This window comes from Molossus molossus, unplaced genomic scaffold (genome assembly GCF_014108415.1).
Source record: "Molossus molossus isolate mMolMol1 unplaced genomic scaffold, mMolMol1.p scaffold_m16_p_12, whole genome shotgun sequence".
NCBI classification, from domain to species: Eukaryota; Metazoa; Chordata; class Mammalia; order Chiroptera; family Molossidae; genus Molossus; species Molossus molossus.
In genome coordinates, this window is record NW_023425347.1 from 74,325,688 (window position 1) to 74,345,796 (window position 20,109).

The following is a 20,109-nucleotide window of genomic DNA, read 5'->3' on the forward strand; positions in this document are numbered from 1 at the left end:
CTCACCGAACTATTAGGAGGAGGGCAAGAGAAGACGGTGTGAAACAAACAGTCCCAGGGTTGCTACACAAAGGGCAGCTGGGGTCTGTGTGTGATTCCTGTGGTGAATTGCATATCCACTGTTCAGTCAGGAGAGGCAGCCATCCTGGAGGGTGACTGTGCCGAACGGGAGACCTGACGTGTTCAGAAGGCACGATCGCTAAGTCAACTGCCATCGCGCATTAAACCCGGAGCTCTTTCTCTCCCACTCAGCTGCCCGTTCCTTGTGGACCCGAGGACAGACAGAGGCTGGGCCTTATTCCCTTCCAGGATCCCTGTGTTATGCATGGATCCTAAAATCTGGGATGACCTAGGCAGTGACCCTTAAAAAGAGCATCTGCTGGTGCAGGTGTTCCAAGCCTTGGCAGGGTCGTGTCGCTACCACCTTTTGTTCTTTGGAGCAAGGTGGGTTTGAGGGGTTCCTGCTGTCACGTGCCCTTGTTGACAGGATAGAAAGGTAGGACAAGAAGGGAGGAGGGGAGGATGGGAGGAAGGAAAGAAGAAGGTAGAGAGGGAGGAAGGAAGGAAGGAAGGGAGAGAGGGAGGAAAAGGAGGAAGAAAAGAAGGAAGGAGGGAGGGAGGGACAAAGGAAGCAAGAGTTTTTGTGTATATGTTCAGGTTAGACTAGTTATGCTTTCACCTCTGCTTGTTGAATTTGGATCCTATGATATGTGTGGTGTGATGTGATGTGACGTGACGTGATGTGACGTGACGTGATGTGATGTGTGTGGTGTTTTCCTTCCCCACTCTCTCCCCACCATCAATTTAAATTTTATCACTTGTGAAGGTGGTTTTAGCCTAAAACAAAATGACCAAATATCACACATTCAGATTTATGCTAATGAAGTGATTGTTGAGAGATACAATAATCTCACCCCTTTTTGTTTGTAAAATTATTTCCCTGAGCCTTAGGGGTTAGGTTCCGCTGAAACACAGCAGGACCCCATATGCTTTTGTCCAGAATGAAGGTGAACCCCCCTCCCCCCCAAATAACATCCTTAAAATTGGTAGCTAGGGCCATCGTTTTCATGTGGCTCAGAGCAAAGTCTTGCAAATTGCTTGCTCTGTGGGGGCAGAGACCTAAATCCTCCGCAGTGCCAGCTAACTCATGGTGCTTAATTCATGTTTGTGGATTGCTAGATGTGCAATTAATTCAAAAGCACTCATAGTTGCAGGGTTCCACAGAAGCTTGCTTGGGTTCCCTGGTGTATTTTACAAATGAAATTAGGCTTTATAGGAGTTGTAAAATTATATATGGATATGTATTTCTTTAAATCTCAAATGCAAGAATATTTCTGAATCCAGTTTTGCTTCCTGTCTTCAATTATGCATTCATCTTTTCTGTATAACTGTGCTATTTATTTGTAAGTATACTCCAGGACTACTTTAGAAGTCAGAAAAACGTTTTGACTCTGTAGTCAGAAAATGCAATGATTTGGTTACCAGGTTCTAGATAATGAACAGCATTAGGAAGATAAGAAGAAGCTCGTTCACTTCACCATCTTTTATTCTCAGCCTTATTGATATCTATCTACTGTTTAATATGGGTCCCCTTTGACAGGAAACATTGACTACATAGCTCATATCCATTTGTCTCTTTGGGGGGTAGGGGTGTTTGATACTGTTGTGGGGGGGAATGATTCTGAGCCTCAGAATGTCTAAGTACACCTGGGATAGAGCACAGAATTCAGTGGAACTGACTCTGCAAATAAAATGCTGGAATTCATTCACAAATATGGTCTTTGAATCTTCAAATAGCCTTCTGTTGAAAGGAAACGGGATTTAGTTAAAATTGCTCGAATCGGTGTGGAGGGCTGTGAGGAAGAATGGTGTCTTTGTCCAAGCCCAAGCTCAGAATTATCACAGCTTCAAAAGCCTGTCCCACTGGGGAGCAGCCTGAGGGTGACTTGTCAGGTCATGCGAACACCCCGGGAAGGATTTCCCTCTGCAGAGTCGGGGGGGGGGGGGGGGGGTTCTGCTCCCCTGAGGCAGGGTCTTGGGTGTTTGTCTGAACCTGGGGAAGGAGACGTCTGCCTGCAGACTAAAGTAGGGCGTTCTCCTGGCTAATTATAATGTTTCTAATCAACAAAAGCAAAGAAGTGTTTCAGGAGCTCGCCCTGTGTGCTCTTGATTCATTAGGACGACCGTGTGCGCTCAGAGCACGTGTCCTTCCCACTTGCGAGGGACACAGTGTCCAGTGCCTTCGGAGGCCACAGCCTAGAGGCTCCAGCCACAGCATAGAGGCTCCAGCCGGGCTGCGGAGGGCCTGCTTAAGGAGTAGGAAAGAACAACATGTTTTAGAAACATTTCTATCCAAAATGGATACATTTTATCAGGGTTTGTGCTTAGCTATGGAGGAAGTTGGGGGCTGGAGGAGTATAGTTCTCCAAGTGCTGAATTTTGGCTTGACATTTAGGTGGCTGATAACATTTCACAGGTGATGTTGGGGGATGGCATTGTAAAGAGGAAAGAGTCTTGGTTGGGGATTTAGAAGATCTGGGAATAATAATAATAATAATAATAATAATAATAATAATAACAGCACTAACATTTGTGGAGCATTGTGTCTATGCCAGGCTCTGTTTTAAGAACTTTACAAATATTAATTCATTGAATTCTCACAGAAATCTTCTGAAGTAGGTAAAATTATCCTTATTTTACAGTTGAGGAAATCAAGGCACAGAGAAGTTAAATGACTTGCTCAGAGATTTACAGCTACTCATCACCAGAGCTGGGACCTGAACCCCAGCCCTGAGTCTGACCACAGCACCCCCTTTTCCCTGTCACTCAGTTTACCTCTCTGGGGTCCAACACTATCTCCCTCAAAACACCACTTAATCTTAAATATCGAAGATTCACAACATTTCAGAAATATTTTAGAGAACTGACTAAAGCTGCCATTTAAAAATTTGACAACTACCATATACTTTCACAATAATTTCATAAAAGAAATGACACTATTACCCCACACACACAGTAGGAAGGACACAATCTTGGATTAAAGAACAGCAGTCCTGCCCTGGCTGGTTTGGCTTAGCAGTTAGAGTGTTGGCCTGCGGTGCAGAGAGACCCGGGTTCGGTTCCCGCTAAGGGCATGTACCTCGGTTGCAGTTTGTCCCCAGCCGTGGTTGGGTTGTGCGGGTGGCAACCACTCGATGTGTCCCCTTCATGTCGATATTTCTTTCTCTCTCTCTATCTCTCTCTCTCTCCCTCCCACTCTATCTGAACAACAGCAACAAAAAATGAAAAAATGTCCTCGGGTAAGGATTAAAAAAAAAAAGAACAGCAGTCCTGTCCTTTATTTGAACATGTACCTAGTCATTCACTTGGCAAATGTGCCTTGAGTACTACAGTGTGTTACGGATGGGGTTTTAAAAACAAACCTAGTTCCCAAGCACATGGAACTTGCGTTCCAGTCGAGGAGACAGTCATTTAAAAAGTAAACAGAAAATTGCATAATTACAAATGTCTTAAATGCTTGAAGGGACAGGAGCACAGGTCAGGGTAGAGAATTAAAGTAGGCGTGGGAGGCACTGCTAAGGACGTCCCCTTCCCGAGGGGAGGAGCCAGCGGGTATGAGGAGGGGGTCTTGCAGGAATGACATGTCAGCCCTGGTAGAGTGTGGGCATGAGGACAGGGGAGGAGGCCGGGTGGCTGCTGGGCTCTGTGGAGAGCAGCCTGGCTCTGGTACCCTCAGAAGGCAGGTGGGCGCTTCGGGTTTGACCGGAGGCGCCGCGAGCAGCCACTGAGAGGTGCTGAGCAGAGCTGTGAAGTGCTTTGATGCACGTTCCGTGGGATAGTCTCAGGGAGCCAGTCTGGAGGCTGTTGCAGCTGTCCAGGCCAAAGAGGCCGGGAGGACAAGGGTGGCCAGGGACATGGAGGAGGAAGTGGTGGCAGGAGTCCATGCTTATCCCTGTCAGGGACAGAATGGGACGCAGCAAGGTCATAGTCACATAGCTCAGGAGGGACCGTCTGCACCAGCAGGGTGCGGGGAACCATGCGAAGTGCTGGGGATGAGAGCCGTGGAGCTGGGACTGTGGAGGCCTGAGGGTCAAGGGGAGGGGGAGTGATGGAACCCCGAGGGGGAGGGCTGCCTGGAGGGGAGCAGTGAGCTTGTGGGGGATCAAGCCAGGCCTGGGTTCTGGCTTTCTCCCTGTGGGGAGGGAGGGAGGCAGTGGATTCGCTGACCTCTCCACCTCCCTCCACCCTCCTGTGGTCTCCTGCGGCTGCCCCGCTGGCTGTGGACCACACAGTGGAGGGAGCCCCTGGATGTGGTCCTTTCAGGCCACCCGGGCAGAGAGCAGAGTGGAGGGCAGATCAGGTGGGAACAGGACAGTCGGCACAGGATGCTTCCACAGGATGTGCTTGAGCAGCTAGGGGGATGGAGGCCCTTTTCCCGAGGTGGAAAGACCGGGAGAGGAACAGGTGCTGGGAAGGGTCAGGAGTCAAGCATGTCCTCTGCCCATGGACTGGCATTGGGAACCGCCGACCGCGTCGCCCAGGGCTCTGGCTCTCACCTGTGAAATCAGCAGTGGGACGGCCGGCTCAGAGCTCCTTCCAGCTGGTTTCCGTGTCGGGCTTACTGCGTGGTCCTCTCTTAGCATCTCTTCGCGTTTGCTCGATTCCGGTCCTCCTTGCCCCCTGCCCAGACCCTGGGGCAGGACAAGCGCGGTGAGGGCGGTGACTGGGAGCCTGGCCCTGGCTTTCTCCCAGAGCCCTGGGCTGGCGGTGCCGTCACCGTGCGCCACAGCCTGTCCTAGAAATCGGTGGTCTGAGGCCTCCTTGGTGCATCACCGGCCAAGGAAGAGAAAGACTGTTCTTGTCACAGGTTTGTGTGCCAGCAGCCGAGCCTAACACAGCAGCCGAGGCTGGAACGATACAGCAGACACACCGTCCACCTGTCCCTGAGTTACTTCACTTCAGTAGCAGGACATCTTGGTGGTTCGCACTGACTGGTTTATGAACTTAGTGAATAACATCAAACTCCTTGGTTTTACTTTCTTTTTTCTAATTCTTTCAGAAGATAAAAATAACTAACATTTAGTTAGTACTTAGCATGTTCAAGGCCCTGTTCTAAGCAGTACATATATACTAACTCATTTAATTATTAATGCAGTCATATTAAAATAAGGTAATATTCTTATTATTCACAGTTTACAGATTTGGAAACTGGAGGACAGGGGGGTTAAGTAGCTTGCCCAGAGTCACACAATGAGTGGTGGGGTCAAGACCCTGAGACAGGCAGCGGCTCCATCCACCTTCCCCTTAACCGGTACTCGCTGCGACCTCTGCAGTCACAGGATGATGCCTAAGGTCTGTCCTCTGCTCTCCAGTATGAGGCTGCCCTGCCCCTCAGGGAAAGTCACTTTCTTCCTATTGCTTTACATCTTATTGGTTTCCTTTGTTACTGTACCTTTCAATAAATCAGTAAATCTCCTTAATGGAATTTAAAAGTCCTATTGATTGTGACATCTATAGCTATGTAAGATAGACAGCAGGGTGCATGTTGGGTTTTTGGAATGTGAATGGAACTTTTGAATGCTTTGATTTATTCATTCATTCAACAAATATTTGCAGAATACCCACCATGTTCCAGGCACTGTGGCAGGTGCTGGGGATGAAAAAATAAACACATCAGCCCTGGCTGGTTTGGCTCAGTGGTTAGAGCGTCGGCCTGCGGTCCAGAGAGACCCAGGTTCGGTTCCCGCTAAGGGCAAATACCTCGGTTGCAGTTTGTCCCTGGCCATGGTTGGGTCGTGCGGGTGGCAACCACTCGATGTGTCCCTTTCACATCGATGTTTCTCTCTCTCTCTCCCTCCTACTCTATCTGAACAAAAAGTGGAGGAATGTCCTTGGGTGAGGATAAAAAACAAAACAAAAATAAACACATCAGATGTGATCTCTGTCCATTATGTAGCTACCTGTCTAATGAGGGCGGTGGAAGTCTTGTACATGTAATTGTTTAATTATAAAGTTGAAAATAGACTAGTAAGGAGAATCTGACCCATAGTAGGAGCTCAAAAATCATTTGTTGAATGAATGCGTCAGTGAAGGAAAGAATGACCCAGTCATTCTTTGAAAAAATGACATTTGGCTAGGATCTGAGGCATGAGTAGGACTCAGCCAGGTGAGTTTGGTGGGTTGGAGAGTGATCATCGGGGCTGCAGCACCCCCCCCACCTTTTGGAGTGGCAGGGATGCTTAGTTTGGGATGTCAGTCACCTCAGGTTCTTGACTCAGGACTCACACATTGAGAAAAACTTTCTCCTCTTGCAGCCACACACGTTCTGCTTCTTTTCAAATCTGTTTAGATGTTATTTAGGCTGTGTCCTCATTGTGTGTCCTCTGAGTGTGTCTCCTAGAAGGTCTGGCCCCTGACGATCTACATGTTTCTTTAGGAGTACACATTTTCAACGTCATGAAAAGCTGATGGGAAGAACACTTCCACTGCACAGAACCTCGCTTGAGAGACAGGAGTACTGAGTGCACGTGGCCCGTACAGAGGATTCCTGCGTGTGGGAAGAACAGTCCCCTCCGCGGGAGCATGCGGGCTGAATGTGGCCTTTGTGCTTTGGCGGCAGATCTCGGTGTGGCCGCATCGGGTTCCGCCGTGGCCCGGTGGGTGCTGGCCTTGGCCTCCACGCTGCGCCCTCCTCAGACTGAGTGTGGTTTCTATTTAGCTCTTGGTGAAAGGACAGCAGTCACTTTCTGTTCGCATATCTTTTTATTTTATTTTAATTTAATGTGATTTATTTATTTATTTATTATCTTTATTGAAAGCATTACAGATGACCCCCCCCCCCCCACTGACTCCCTCCTCCCCGCTCCCACCTCCTTCCTGCTTTTCCCAATCTATTGTCTGTGTCCATTGGTTATGCATATATGCATATAAGCTCTTTGGTTTATCTCTTCCCAACCACCCCCCATCTCCCCCCTCCTCCACTACCCTATCTGAGGGACAAGCAGCAACCAGGGCAGGTGAATTCTCTTAGCTTTTTTTTTTCTCTTAGCTTTTTATCCCTTGCCTGTGACACTCATGTTTCTTAGCGTTGCAATGTGACCTCCTTCAGGGTGTCATCTTTAGTAATGAGCATCAGTCCAAAAGGCCCTGTCCCAAAGTCCTCACTGAGCAGGTAGAGGGAGAGCTAACACGGCTCGTGTGGACTGTGAACAGGAGGGAGGCTGGTGCTAGAAACAACAACAAAAACCAGCCTTGCTGTGGAGCAAGTCTTGACCTCAGGCAAGGCCCTTGACCTTCTCAATTTTAGCTTCCTCGTTGACAAAAGGGGAGAAATTATTGTTTATTGAGTAATTATTATGCACAGTCATTATGCTAGGAGGTGTCTATTTTTAAAAAATTATTCACTTATGCCGTACAACAACCATATAAAATAAGTATTAGTACCTCCACGTAATAGACGGAAACTGAGGCCTAGAGCACTTGGAGCCACGTCCAGAATCAGACCGCGTGTAACGGCGGCACTAGGGTGTGAACCCAGACCTGCTGCTGAAGTACACACTGCCCTGTCCTCCTCAGTTCAGGCTGGTGGGTGACTGCCGAAGAGCCCCGGCCGGTGTGCTTTAAGCCTTAAAGCAACCGTCTGTTGTTTTCTTCTCATGGGTAATTGGTTAGTTCAGCTGAAATCTGAGTTTGTTGTTGCTGCTTTAGGATTGAACATAAACAGTTTGGGACTGCTGGCTCCAGGGTGTATCTGTTTTCATTGTTTTGTCGTCCATCCTGCTGCCCAGGGGCCTTAAGAGCAAGATGTTTGTTTGCATAAAGGGCTCAGTGTCCAAATGGGTCACAGTATCCTGGCAGCTGCTGCCTCTCACCCGTCGGTGCGACCCTGTCACTGTGCACTGTGTGTCTGCGGAGCACTGCTCTGGGCTTGGCGCTGTGGGGCACAGCGCTGGAAAAGTTAATCCCTTTTCTGGTGGAGCTACTAGTCTAGCGAGAAAAACCAAACACAAGACCAAAAAAAAAAAAAAACAACCCCATGAAAAATTACATTAAATGTTGGTGGTGGTCAGTGCGAAGAAGAAGAAAGCTGGGCAAGGAAGGAGGCCATTGTGGCTAGAGTTAGCGTTAGCCTGCAGACAGGTGGAGGTGAAGCCAGACAGGTGGCCTGCAGACAGGTGGCGGTGAAGCCAGGCAGGTGGCCAGCGCAGACCCAGGGCACTGGGTGGGCCAGTGGAAGGACCTCAGTGTTGGGTTTATTTTCACTGTTCAGAGACATTGGCTTTTACTTTGTACGAGACGGGAAGCCTCTGGGGCTTTGCGCAAGGGAGAGGGACAAGGGCAGAGACAGGAGCAGGGAGTCTGGCTGGGGAGCTGTGGCAGTGGTAGGAAGTGGTGTGCGTGGGGGACAGTAGTGCAGGGGTGGAAGTGATTGGGTCCAGCTGTGCTTCAAGATGGGACTGATGAGATTTGCCCTGCCCTGCCTTTCCCAGCACAGGAGGTAGGGTAGGAAGAGCCTGAGTTAAACCATCTACCATAGGCACCCCATGGCGGGCGGATGGGTGGACATGGCTGCATGCATACGGTCAGGTAAGACCTCCTGGTGTGAGGTGGGGCCTCCTGGACCTTGTGCATCTCAGGTTACGCACAAGGATGACAGTGCACAGCACGCATTGTCGATGAAGTGTGTGCTGCGGGGAGGCCACCCGGGTCCGAGCAGGCACCACGTGCGGCTGCCGCCGTGCCCGGAGGATCTGAAGGAGTCAGGGCAGCGTGGTGGGGACCAGTACACATGTTGCAGCTTCTTCCTTGGGCAAGGGGCGTGCAAACTGGGGCTTGCCTGTGAGCCCAATCCACCTGCCACCTGTTCTGGTTCAGCCCCTCAAACCAATGGTTCTTACATTTTCAAAGGGTTGTGAAAAGAATTAAAGAAGACATGTGACTATGCAACAGATACGGCATGTGACTCTGCAAAACCTAAAATAGTTCCTGTCTGACCCTTTACAGAAAAAGCTTGCTGCAGGCAGATGATGGCTTGGAGACACTGGGGCCAAGAAGGGGCGCTCATCCATCCGACCTCATGCCACTTCCCGAAGATTGTGCTAGAGAGCCCCGTGGGGTGGCGTGCCTGGTCTGGGAGTGCACGGTGCAGACGGTGCCTCTGTCCAGGAGGGGAAGTCCTCAGTAGCCATAAAGGCTGAGTGATTGGAAAGACCCGCCCTGGCTCTGAGGATGGAGGCTGTGAGGACCCTGGGGGGTGATCGAGTCACATATTATATAAACTTTGAAGATGATGGTTGGCCTGTTGTGTCTGAAATGCTCAGAGGTTGCCTTTCCTGTCATGGATATCCTGACATTGAGCACCCTTGAGACAGTCTGGGTCGAAGGCAGGACATGTGTGGTGACACATTGAGAGTCTTGTCCAGCAATTGGAGTCGTCTGCGAACGACCTTGAGCACGTCTGGGACTCTATACTCTGGTGCCGCTGATGGTATGGGGTGGTTTGTTGGGGGAAGACTCCAGCCTCCTGCTCCTCTGAGTGCCTGAAGGGTCAGCTGTGTCCTTTGGAAAAACACCCAGCACACCAGAAGTCAGCCAAGGTTAGAGAGAAACTGATCCAAGAGGAGGCTGATTTGGAGAAGAGAAAGTAGCAGGGGAGGAGGGAAGAAAGGAAGAGGTGGGGACAGGGTTACCTTGTTGAATCTACTTGACCTTCTGTGCCGGGCCAGCCAGGCTGGTTCTGGGTCCAGACCCAGCAAATCCCACAGGGAGCAACCAAGCTCCCTGTGAATCCGTGGCGAGCCGCCAGCCGCAGAGCAGGCTGTGCTATATGCAGAGCCCAGGAGGCGGGCCAGGCAGCGGGGTTGACCTGAGCTGCAGGTTGGCCCAGCCTGTTTGGCCTCCAGCTTGCTCCTAGCGTGCGGTTTCTATCACAGTCCCCTGGGCTGTGTGAGGAAGAGGGGCTGCGGCCTGGGTCCCACCCTACAGACATGTCCATCCCCCACCCCCCAGTGCACAGTTCACAGCCCACAGATTGAGGGACTCTGCACCCCACACTCGGAGAATTGTATAAACGAGACTAAAGTTTCCTCGAAAGTCAGCCTCAGATTTGCCCGGTGGGGAACTCCCCTGGACAGTGCTCCACCTCGGTCTCATTCACGGCAACAGGGTGGGGCCACCAGCTGTGGTCACAGTGGGGGGAGGGGGGCATGGGGCTCAGATTTGGATCTTCTTCTCTATCACAAAGGCCTTGCCAGCTGACGTGTCAGCCCCTTCCGCCTGTTATGGGGAACTCAAAGCTCAGTGTTACATTTTTATTTTATTTTGCCAAATCCTAAAGCTACCTGTAACGAAAAAGAAAATGGTATTAACCTCGGTACTAGCCATAGTTAAAGCTCCTGCTGCTGCCCGGCCTCCTTGTTGCTACAGCTGTAAATGTTAATGATTAAGACTTTTTCTTTTTATGTAGCAGATGTAAGAACCTCAAATGAGCTAAATCTGATTGTACTCCTCCTGCCTAATCATTCACAAACTGAATTCAAGTCTAGGCTTCTCTGATCATTTCTTACTTGGCTTTAAACTAATTCTCCAGAGTATGATCCAGATCATTTCCCCAGATCACTTCAAACAAGGGACACAGCACCCAGCGCTGTCCTTCTTTAGAGACAACTGGAGGACAAGGGACAAAGCCAAGGCCAGGGATCATCCCTGCAGAGCATCCTCTGAGGGCAGGGGTTGGCTGCACTTTGGTGAGACCTCAGGATTTGGGGTTCCAGTCCAGCTTCCCCGCCCAAGGGGTACAGGCCGAGGGCGTTGGACAGGAAGGCTACATGGAGGTCTAGCTCATTGGCGATCCCCCTTGGTAGAACCAAGTCTCCTCTCTGTCCCCATAATTCCTGCCCCCTTCCCCCTAATCTCCGTTTAGCTCCAGATTGTTATGGCTCGAACTAAAAGCTGGCATCAAGGAGGGCATGACCAGGGTCCCAGCTTTTCTGAACACTAAGGAGAGAGTAGATTGAAAATAAAATAGATCCAGGTATCTAAACTGAAAATATGCTTGAGTTGACCCCTAGTGGGGTCAAGTCCAATGATGGGAAAGTGTGTGTACCTCATGCCACACCCCTTCCCCTCTGCTATCGAGCTGTCCCAGCCTCGAAAGCTAGCAGGAGGCACCGCGCTCTCATTAGTCTCAGGGAACCCAGATTAAGTCGCTCTGTGAAGGCAGCCTGTTTATCAAAATGCTGATGAATAGGCTGGGTCAAGGGTGAGAGGCAGAGGCAGCCAGCGCTGAAGCATAAACCCCTTGGATTAGAGGGAGTTGCTTGATCTTTATGCCTGTTTTAGTTGCTAAAGCAATTTGCAATCTGGAGCCGATGCTCCCTTGATAGTCTTTCTTATCCAGTTGGTCGATGGGCCAGCTACTACTCAGTGGTGACACTGGTGGTGTCACTGGGTAGCTGCTAGCAAGACATCTCCTGTGAATTCTTTCCATGTGGATGGAAGCAATCGCTCCATTCCGTCTATGCTAAGCTCTCCCCCATGTCTCAGCCCCTCTAAGCTGAGAAGCAGATGAGAGCCAGAGTCCACCTGGCTATGTTTCAGGTCTGCTTATGGCAGATCCAGTTCCTCTGTCCAACAATCACCCACAAGACACCGATTTGCGGAGCAAATAGGTGCATGTCAACGTCCAAGCATCAGCCTGAAGACAGCCATAAACCACTGACTGCACTGCTGTTGTGGGGCTTTAGAACAGGGAGAAGTCAGACCACTATTCCAGGTCTTCGTTTTCTTATCCACAAGAGGGGGCTGGGGGCAGTGGCTGTCTGCCTCCCACATCGTCTAAGTCCGCGACCACCCAGCCCTCTGCACGCTGCATGCACCCAAGTGTGGATCATCTCCCCTCTCCTCGCCTTTCTGCTCCTGCTACCTTCCCAGTGTGCCGCGAACCCAAAGGGAGTTGGGAGGGAGGGCGGAAGACTGCATGCCCCACCGAGGCCAGCTCGAGCTGAAGAGCTCAGAGAACCGAGCGGCAGGCGGTGCTGCAGAGCGAGCGGTCGCTGGCCACTCGCCTTTTAATGTGGAGGATGGTGTCTTTATCTCTCCAAATTTGATTCCAGATGGATGATTTGGGGGGAATTTTTTTCAGATGGCTAATCCTACTCAGAAGTTTTTCCTAGTGTCTGTCATAGATCATGGCCCTCCTTAATCTGGACGGACTGCCCATGTCCCACCACACTCAGCTCTTACGATTGTAAATTTTACAGCCAATGACACTTAGAGGCAGGCTTCTTAGTTTCGACTTGGCAGATGGGGAACCCTGGACTACAAAAGGTTAAGTGACTTGTCCAAGGTCACATAGCCAGTTGATCAGGAGAGCCTGAATGACTGGGGACTGCACATATATCAGTTTTGACAAATCCATGCCCCCACACCCCCATCAGTGAACCGGAATTAGAATACATTTTTTGGCCACAAGTGGAAGATTACTGAAGGCACAGAGCCGGATGGGATTTCAGCGTCCACGTAGGAAGACCTCCATCTCCCTGTTGTCCCCCTTCCCTGGAGTGGCATGTGGTATCTCACCTTTGCCTTTCCTCTTTTGTCCCAACTTATTCTTCTTGGAGGTGGAGTTCAGACTTCTGCCTGGTTGAAGTTGTCTGGGTTGTCTAGGAAACTAGAAATAATGGCAGAGCCTGGCTGTGCAGATCGGATCAGATGACCCTGGGCTCCTTCAGAGCCACGTAATCCTGCCGTCTTTTTACTGGCCTCTGCATTTCCCACTGTCCTCGCCGGCCCTCGGGCCACTGGGACCATTCCCACGTGACTGGTAGCTACAGATGCTGGGCGGTGCGGGGACGGGTGAGTCTGTGTCAGGGAATCTGCGTGACAAGCAGAGGAGGAACGCCTGTGAAACTGAGCTTCTGTTTGACTCGTCTTTGTTTTCCAGGAACTGGAGGAGGTGTGCATTTCAGACTGTTCAGTCCGTTCCACCTTAAGCATTGCTTCTTCTTCTTCTTCTTCTTCTTCTTTGCATTTATTGTTTCTTTCCCTTCCACTGTCATTCAGAGTGAGGCAGCTGTGAGCACTGCACTTGGGGTTACCTCTCTGAAAGGGACCTGCTTATCTTCCATCTCTATCTGTAGAGTGAGAAAACGTCTCTACGTCAGCAACGCTAGGTAATCACGAGCCCCCTTGTCTCTAGGATCTTATCTGATTCCCTCTCCTGACTCCGAAAACCCAAACCTCCTGACTTGCCTTCAATGCCCCTTTCACAGCAAGCCGCCTGTCTTTGTTGAAATCTCTGGTCCTCTATCCTGTTGAACCTGCAGTTCATCTTCTAGACTCCTGGCATTTCTAAAGACGTCGGGGACAGGCCGGGAGGGAATGGGGAAGGTGGGAGGTCACGCAGTACTGTGATGGAGAAAAGTGCATGCCAGGGTGTTAGCAGAGGTTTGGGGGTGGAGGGGGAGGCGGTGGTGCCGGTGGAGGGAACGAGGGAGGAGAGGAGGGAAGGGGAAAAAGAGATGACTCAGTATTACACACGGAACTGTGAGCATGTGGCTGAGTGTGAAAATGATTAAGTGTGTGGTCCTTCAGCGGAGGGAGGATTAGGAATCTGTGTTTGGGTGTTTCTGTGCCTTTTCTCTACGGATGATCCCAACTGTGGTCTGATAAACTGTTAGGGGCGGATCAGGAGCAGGAGAGGCAGAGGGTGTGCAGAGCCCACGGGAGCTGGCGGTTTGTTTGGACAGACAGATGTTTCACTGACACTGGATAAAACTTCAACTATGTTTTTTTATTCCCTCTGACAGAGATGACAAAGCATCTCCCCTGGCCTCCTGCTGACAGCTGATGGCTTGCCTTTAAATTCTTTTTGTAAAACTGGCCCAGCTCTCGACTCTGAACCCATCACCTCTTACCTCCTCAGCTCCAGTGGGTTTCTTTACCTTTACAGTGCCCCCCCCACCTCACAGGCGCCAAGTGGCAAAGTCAGAATTGCCTCTGATCCATCCTTAAGCCCCTTGCCGCTTCTTCTGCAAGCCCCTTCAGTGTGTGCTCCGTGGGATCATCCGGATCTGTCTCCCCTATTGCAGCCAACTCTGCATCCCCACAAAAAGCTGAAGTCTGTAAAGTTCTCCTTTAACTATGTTAATTGTCTGTTCACAAGGCTCCCGCTGCTCCCCACTGCTTACTGGGGAGAACCCAGACTCTCTGCGTGGGACTCAGACCTCTGAAATCTGGCCTCTCTCCTCCCTATTAAATTCTCTCCGTCTCTGCCTCCCTCACGCAAATGCTCGCCCCGGGCCAGGAGTGCAGGCAGCCTGCGCGAGTCCGGCCTTTCTCCTGCTGCCCTCTCTGCCTCCCCTCGTCCCCCGATGATCCACCTGCTTACACTCCCCCCACCCTCCAAGGCTAAACACAGCCCCTGTTCCCATAGAGGCCAGCTGTCCCCTCCTGAGTATGCCTGCGCTGTCCGCTGTCCGGGGCCCACAGGGGCGCTCACTGATGGGACCTCTGATTGGTCATTTGCTGAGCTGCCAGCTACTATTGTGTCATCTCCTCGATTAGATTATAAGGCCTCAGAGCAGAGCAGCTAGGTCTTGCGTTTCTTTCTGACCAGCCCCAGTGCTTGGCCTCGTGCAGCCTGGGCACAGGCCTCCACACGTCCTCCTGGAGCGACTGAAGTGCCTTGCTCAGGCCGGTGACAGAGGGACTTTCTATCTGACATGGTCCCCAGGTTGGAGTGGAGTCTGAGCTTTCTTTGAACTCACTGGCCAATCTGCCTGTAGCTGAGGGTCACCTGTGGAGCCGCAGGTTCAGCCCAGCACAGGGCTCTCCCCACCTCGCCCCGCCTGAAGGGTGCGCTCAGGGGCTGGCAGTAACACCTCTCCTCCCTCTCAGTTTAGGATTTCACTCATGTTGCCAAGAACCTCGTCCTGGCTTTGCCTCAGTCTGATCCCACCTCCCCCCTGGAAGATGTTCCTTCTTTGCGCTTGACTTTGGCTGCCAAGCTTACAGCTCGGCTGCTTTCAGGCTTGTGTGCTTAAGGTGTGCCCGCAGGGAAACGCGCCAGGACTCGCTGCACAGGCGACTTCTTCCTCGGAGCAGTGATTTAAGAGGGGCGAGCACTCCGTTGCCAGCTGCCCTTACGGCTTTGGGACCAAACCCAGAAAGAAACTCCAACCGTGGGAGCCTAAATGTGGGAGATTTTTAGGGGAAAAATCCCCTTAGTGAAAATATAGAAGGTCCACTGAAAACACTGTAGAATTCTGGCTAAAGGAGCCAGATACAGTCAGACCCATTTCTAATCCAAGAACAGTTTATTCTCGAAGAGCAGACAGGCAGCCAGTCTGGATCCAGGTGTCCGCTTACTACACACACAGTGGAAATCTCCAAGTCCGAGCAGGCTTTTCAGCAGCTCGGGAGAAGGCTGCGGTGTGAATGCTTCTGGGGCAGTGGGAGGAGGGTGTTACATGTCAAGCTGCTGTACCAAAGCCAAATGCAAAGCAAGGGAGAAAGTTATACAAATGTGGCTTCAGGTAAACAGGCCCCGGCCACACCTTGGAAGTCTTTGTGCTGCACTGACCTTGACCTTGAGGCTGTTTGTTGTGACAGGATTTGGTCTGTGGCCCTCAAAGGTTTTTCCATCTGGTCAAGGGGGAGGCTTAAGGACCCCACTGGACATGTTCTCATCTACTAGAGGTGTGGCCTTGTCAGCCTGGCTTTTCTTCTGATGTAACTCGGGTGCCTTTATGCAGAGGCTCATGAAAGATGTTCAGGCATCGGATCTGTCTTGGGAGAACATGGGGGCCACTGGTATCGATGGGCCTCAGAGTCCAGCTGTTGCTTTGTAGGGCTCGTTTGCTTATTGCTCTCCCCAGTCTGAACAAGTAGTAAATAATCCCAGCATTGGAAAGGACCTTAGCACTCACCTGGTTCAACTGTCCCGAAGATAAAGAGATGCCCGGTCCTGCTTGGTCCTTCCTAGTGGTAGGTTTGGCTTTGAGCCGCCGAGTCTGCTGCCTCTAACCGCTAAAATAGACTTCCCTTTTAAACACGAACACGCAGTTCATAGAGAAGAAATCCAACCGAAGAACTGCTTGGCAAACGTGTGTAATTAAGGAAAGGCAAATTAAAACAATCAGATGCCAGTTTTCCCCCTGACGCATTGGCCACGATTTTCCGAAGGCTGGTTCTCGGTGCAGACGAACACCAGAGGGAATGGGCCACACTGGTTCTCGGAGGACAGCCGGGCACTGTGCGTGAAAAGCCTCAGCACCCGTGTACGCTTTGACTTGGCAACGCCATCTCGGGTGCTCTCTCCTAAGGAAATAATTACGTTTGTGTGGCGAGGGCTCAGCTGTGAGGATATTCCCAGTGGCAATGCTCACAATGGCCCTGAGAGGGCCACACGTCTGGGGGTTGGTCACATCAGTGGTGCCACATCCTACGCGTGTCTGAGGCATTTTATACACACTAACTCGGTGAATCCTCACGATACTACTATGAGGTAGGCCTGCTTTTTTGGCAGTTTTACAGATGAAGTAAATGAGCCGTGCAGAAGGCCGGTGACTTCAGCAAGCTGACGCAGGTGGCCAGTGGTGGAGACGGGGTGCACTCCCAGTGGTCCGTCTAGAGCAGCGGTTTTCAACTGTTGTGCCGCAAGATCTTTCGAACATGCAATGCCCGACTGTTCAGTCAGGGCCACTGACCTCCTTTCCCTTAGATTATCAAATTTTAAAAAAATGACGACAGCCAACACAACAATAGCCATCTAGTACGAATGAATCAAAATTATACTTATTTTTTTGTCTGATCGGCAAAAAATATATTTTTTGGTGTGCTGCAGAATTTTAGTGTTAGTTTATGTGCCATGAGATGAAAAAGGTTGGAACTCGCTGGGCTAGACCCCACATTCTTTTGTTGTTGTTGTTCAGATAGAGTGGGAGGGAGAGAGAGAGAAACATCGACATGGAAGGGACACATTGAGTAGTTGCCACCCACATGACCCAACCAGGGCTGGGGACAAACTGCAACCGAGGTACGTGCCCTTAGCAGGAACCGAACCAGGGCCTCTCTGGACTGCAGGCCGCTCTAACCGCTGAGCCAAACCGGCCAGGGCAAGCCCCCATATTCTTAACCCGTATGTCCACTGCCTCTTGTAACAGATGTGTGGGCCTAAGCGGTATATAGGGTATGATTTTTCACGTTTGTTTGAAATATTGAATTTAATGAATAAGGTGGGCTGATGAACAAAATAGACCCAGAGACATAGAAAGGAGTATGATTCAGACTGACAAACCTCAAAGTACGGGGGCGGAGGGATGGATGAGACACCAAAGAACTTATGTGCGTGTATGTGTGACCAATGGACATAGACAACAATGCTGGAGGGGTTGGGGGAGCGGGATGGTGAGATGGGTGTCTAGGGGGGAAAAGGATAAACATCTGTAACAAAAATAAATTAATACAAATTGGGAAAAAAATAAAGTAAAATATTGAAGACTGCCCTGGCTAGGTGGCTCAGTTGGTTGAATGTCGTTCTGTACACCAGAAGGTTGTGGGTTTGATTCCTGGTCAGAGCACATACCTAGGCTGCAGTTTCAATCCCAGTCAGGGTGTGTATGGAAGGCAACCGATTGATGTTTCTCTCTCACATCAATGTTTCTGTCTCTCTCTCCCCCTTCCTCTCTCTCTCAAGTAACAAACAAACAAACATATCCTTGGGTGAGGAATAAAAGAAATAAATAAATAAAACTAAAATATCGAAGACTCCCAGAACATATATGACACAACCTTTATCGTTATTTAAAAATTGGTTTAAAAAATCTATCTTTTGTATTCAGCCAAACTCTGATTTCTGTAGGCTTTACCCATTTTTAAACTCATTCATTTACCAGATTTTCATGAGCTCTTCCAATAGTCCCGGCACGGTGATACTGCTCTGGATCCGCAGGGGAGAGGACTGACCACGCCCGGCTGGTTCAGAACTTCCACCCCACAGGGAACAATCACAAGTCAACAGGCACCTAGGGCTGCCATTTTTTTTTTTTTTTAAGCTTTTTTTTTTTTAATCCTCACCCGAGAACATTTTTCTATTTTTTGTTCAGATAGAGTGGGAAGGAGAGAGAGAGAGAGACATCGACGTGAAAGGGACACATCGAGTGGCTGCCACCCACACGACCAACCAGGGCTGGGGACAAACTGCAACCGAGGTACGTGCCCTTAGCGGGAACCAAACCCGGGTCTCTCTGGACCACAGGCCGATGCTCTAACCGCTGAGCCAAACCGGCCAGGGCAGGGCTGCCATTTATTCATGTGAACTATGTGCTGGGCATTTTTCTAACTGATGTTGTGTTATATATTTACTCTTTTAGTCTTTTTCACAACCCCTTTAGAACCCTGCCAGCATGTGGCATTAATCCCCAAGGTCACCAGTCAGTAGGCGGTGAGGCTAGAATTCATCTCTGGCAGGGACTCCCCGGCCTGAGCGGCTCACTCCGCCAGCCTCTTCCACTACCAGCGTATTATAGTGCAGCCACACTGGCCCTTCCTGTCTCAGGACCTCGCCTTGGCATTCTTCCTGCCCAGAACACTCCCACTCCCACTAGACCTGAGCCCAGGGCCCCCTGGGCTCCTCCTCCAGGGTGGCCTCGCTCACACTTCCACAGTCATTCTCCATCCTGTTCCATCACATCCCTTGTTTTATTTTCTATGTGGCAGTCATCACTAACTGACATTATCTGACATTGTTTCACCCACTGGGTTGTAAGCTCCAGTGAAAACACGTGTTTACTGCGGTAGCTCCAGGATGGGAGCGGGGAGGAGGGTGTCATGGGGGGGGGGGAGGAGAAACATCTGTAACAAAAATTAATTAATAAAAAATTGTTTTATTAGTATTAGTAGTTGTTTTTTAATTATCCAAAATACACAAGATTTTACTTTTAGAACATCAAAGTCATGTAAATGATCAGAGCCTTTACGGCCATTTTCCTAATGAATGGTGAAGAATCGAGCACTTAAGATTCATAATTGACCCGTTAGAGAGGTTAATTTTCAAAGAATTCAAATATGTGTGCTAATGACTTGTGATTAACTATCCAAGTTGTCCTTGCTTTCTGAACTGCATTTTGATCTGAAAAATAGAAAAACAAACATGTCTTTAAACCTGGTCTTCTAGCTAGAGAGGCAGGAGGGCATAGCAGAGAAAGGACTTAGGCTTTGGAATCCGAAGAACCTGGGCTTGAGTCTCACTCCTCCCTCTTTCTGTCTGCATAACTCTGAGCAAGTCCCTTTTCTTGGGTTCCCCCCACTGCAAAACAAGAGCCTGCCTCAGAGGTATCACGTTGTAAAGGTAAAATAGACATTGCACCAGAAGGGCCCAGCGCAGTGGTTTGTACATGAGGGGTCTTTCTGCCCATTGGTTCCTTCCTAGTTCCTCTATTCAAAGAGAAAGCTCCATCATATTTAGAAAAATAACTAAATGTCCATCCTTCTGAATGCCTTGAAGAATATACTTTTTCTTTTTGTATTTGATTAAACTGAGCTGTGCTTGAATGTCTTCTCCTTTAAATAATTTACCTTGATTTCTTGTAAAACCACAGCCACCCTTCCCGATCCTGTATTGACCTTGGATACTTTGTCGGCGATACCATCAGACGGACCCTCTTTTCCTCCCTGGGCTCAAACTCAAATGATGCCGCAGCTGGATTGCTGTCCTACAAATAACTCTTGTCTTCTGAGCATGGAGGGCCGCAGTTGGGTTGTAGCGGAGTAAGCAGAGAGAAGCCGGGACCTGGGCCTGGAACCACCTGTGCCGGGGAGCGAGGCCTCGCGGGGGTGGGGGAGGAGGGTTGGACCAGGAAGGGGAGGACGGGGTTGGGAAGAACGCAGCAGATTCCTTGGCATGCACTGCAGAAGGATTCCCTGAAGGACTGCACAGAAATGAAATGTGCTGTGTGCTTGGCAGGCCAGAAACCACAGAGAACCTGGCAATGCTTTTTGAGGATTTGGGAGCAGAAAAGCAGACTCCCTAGGTGGTTATTTATAGAGCCGGCAGCAGTAATGATCAGTTAGGAAAAATAAATTATAACTCCGTTGAACCTGAAATAAC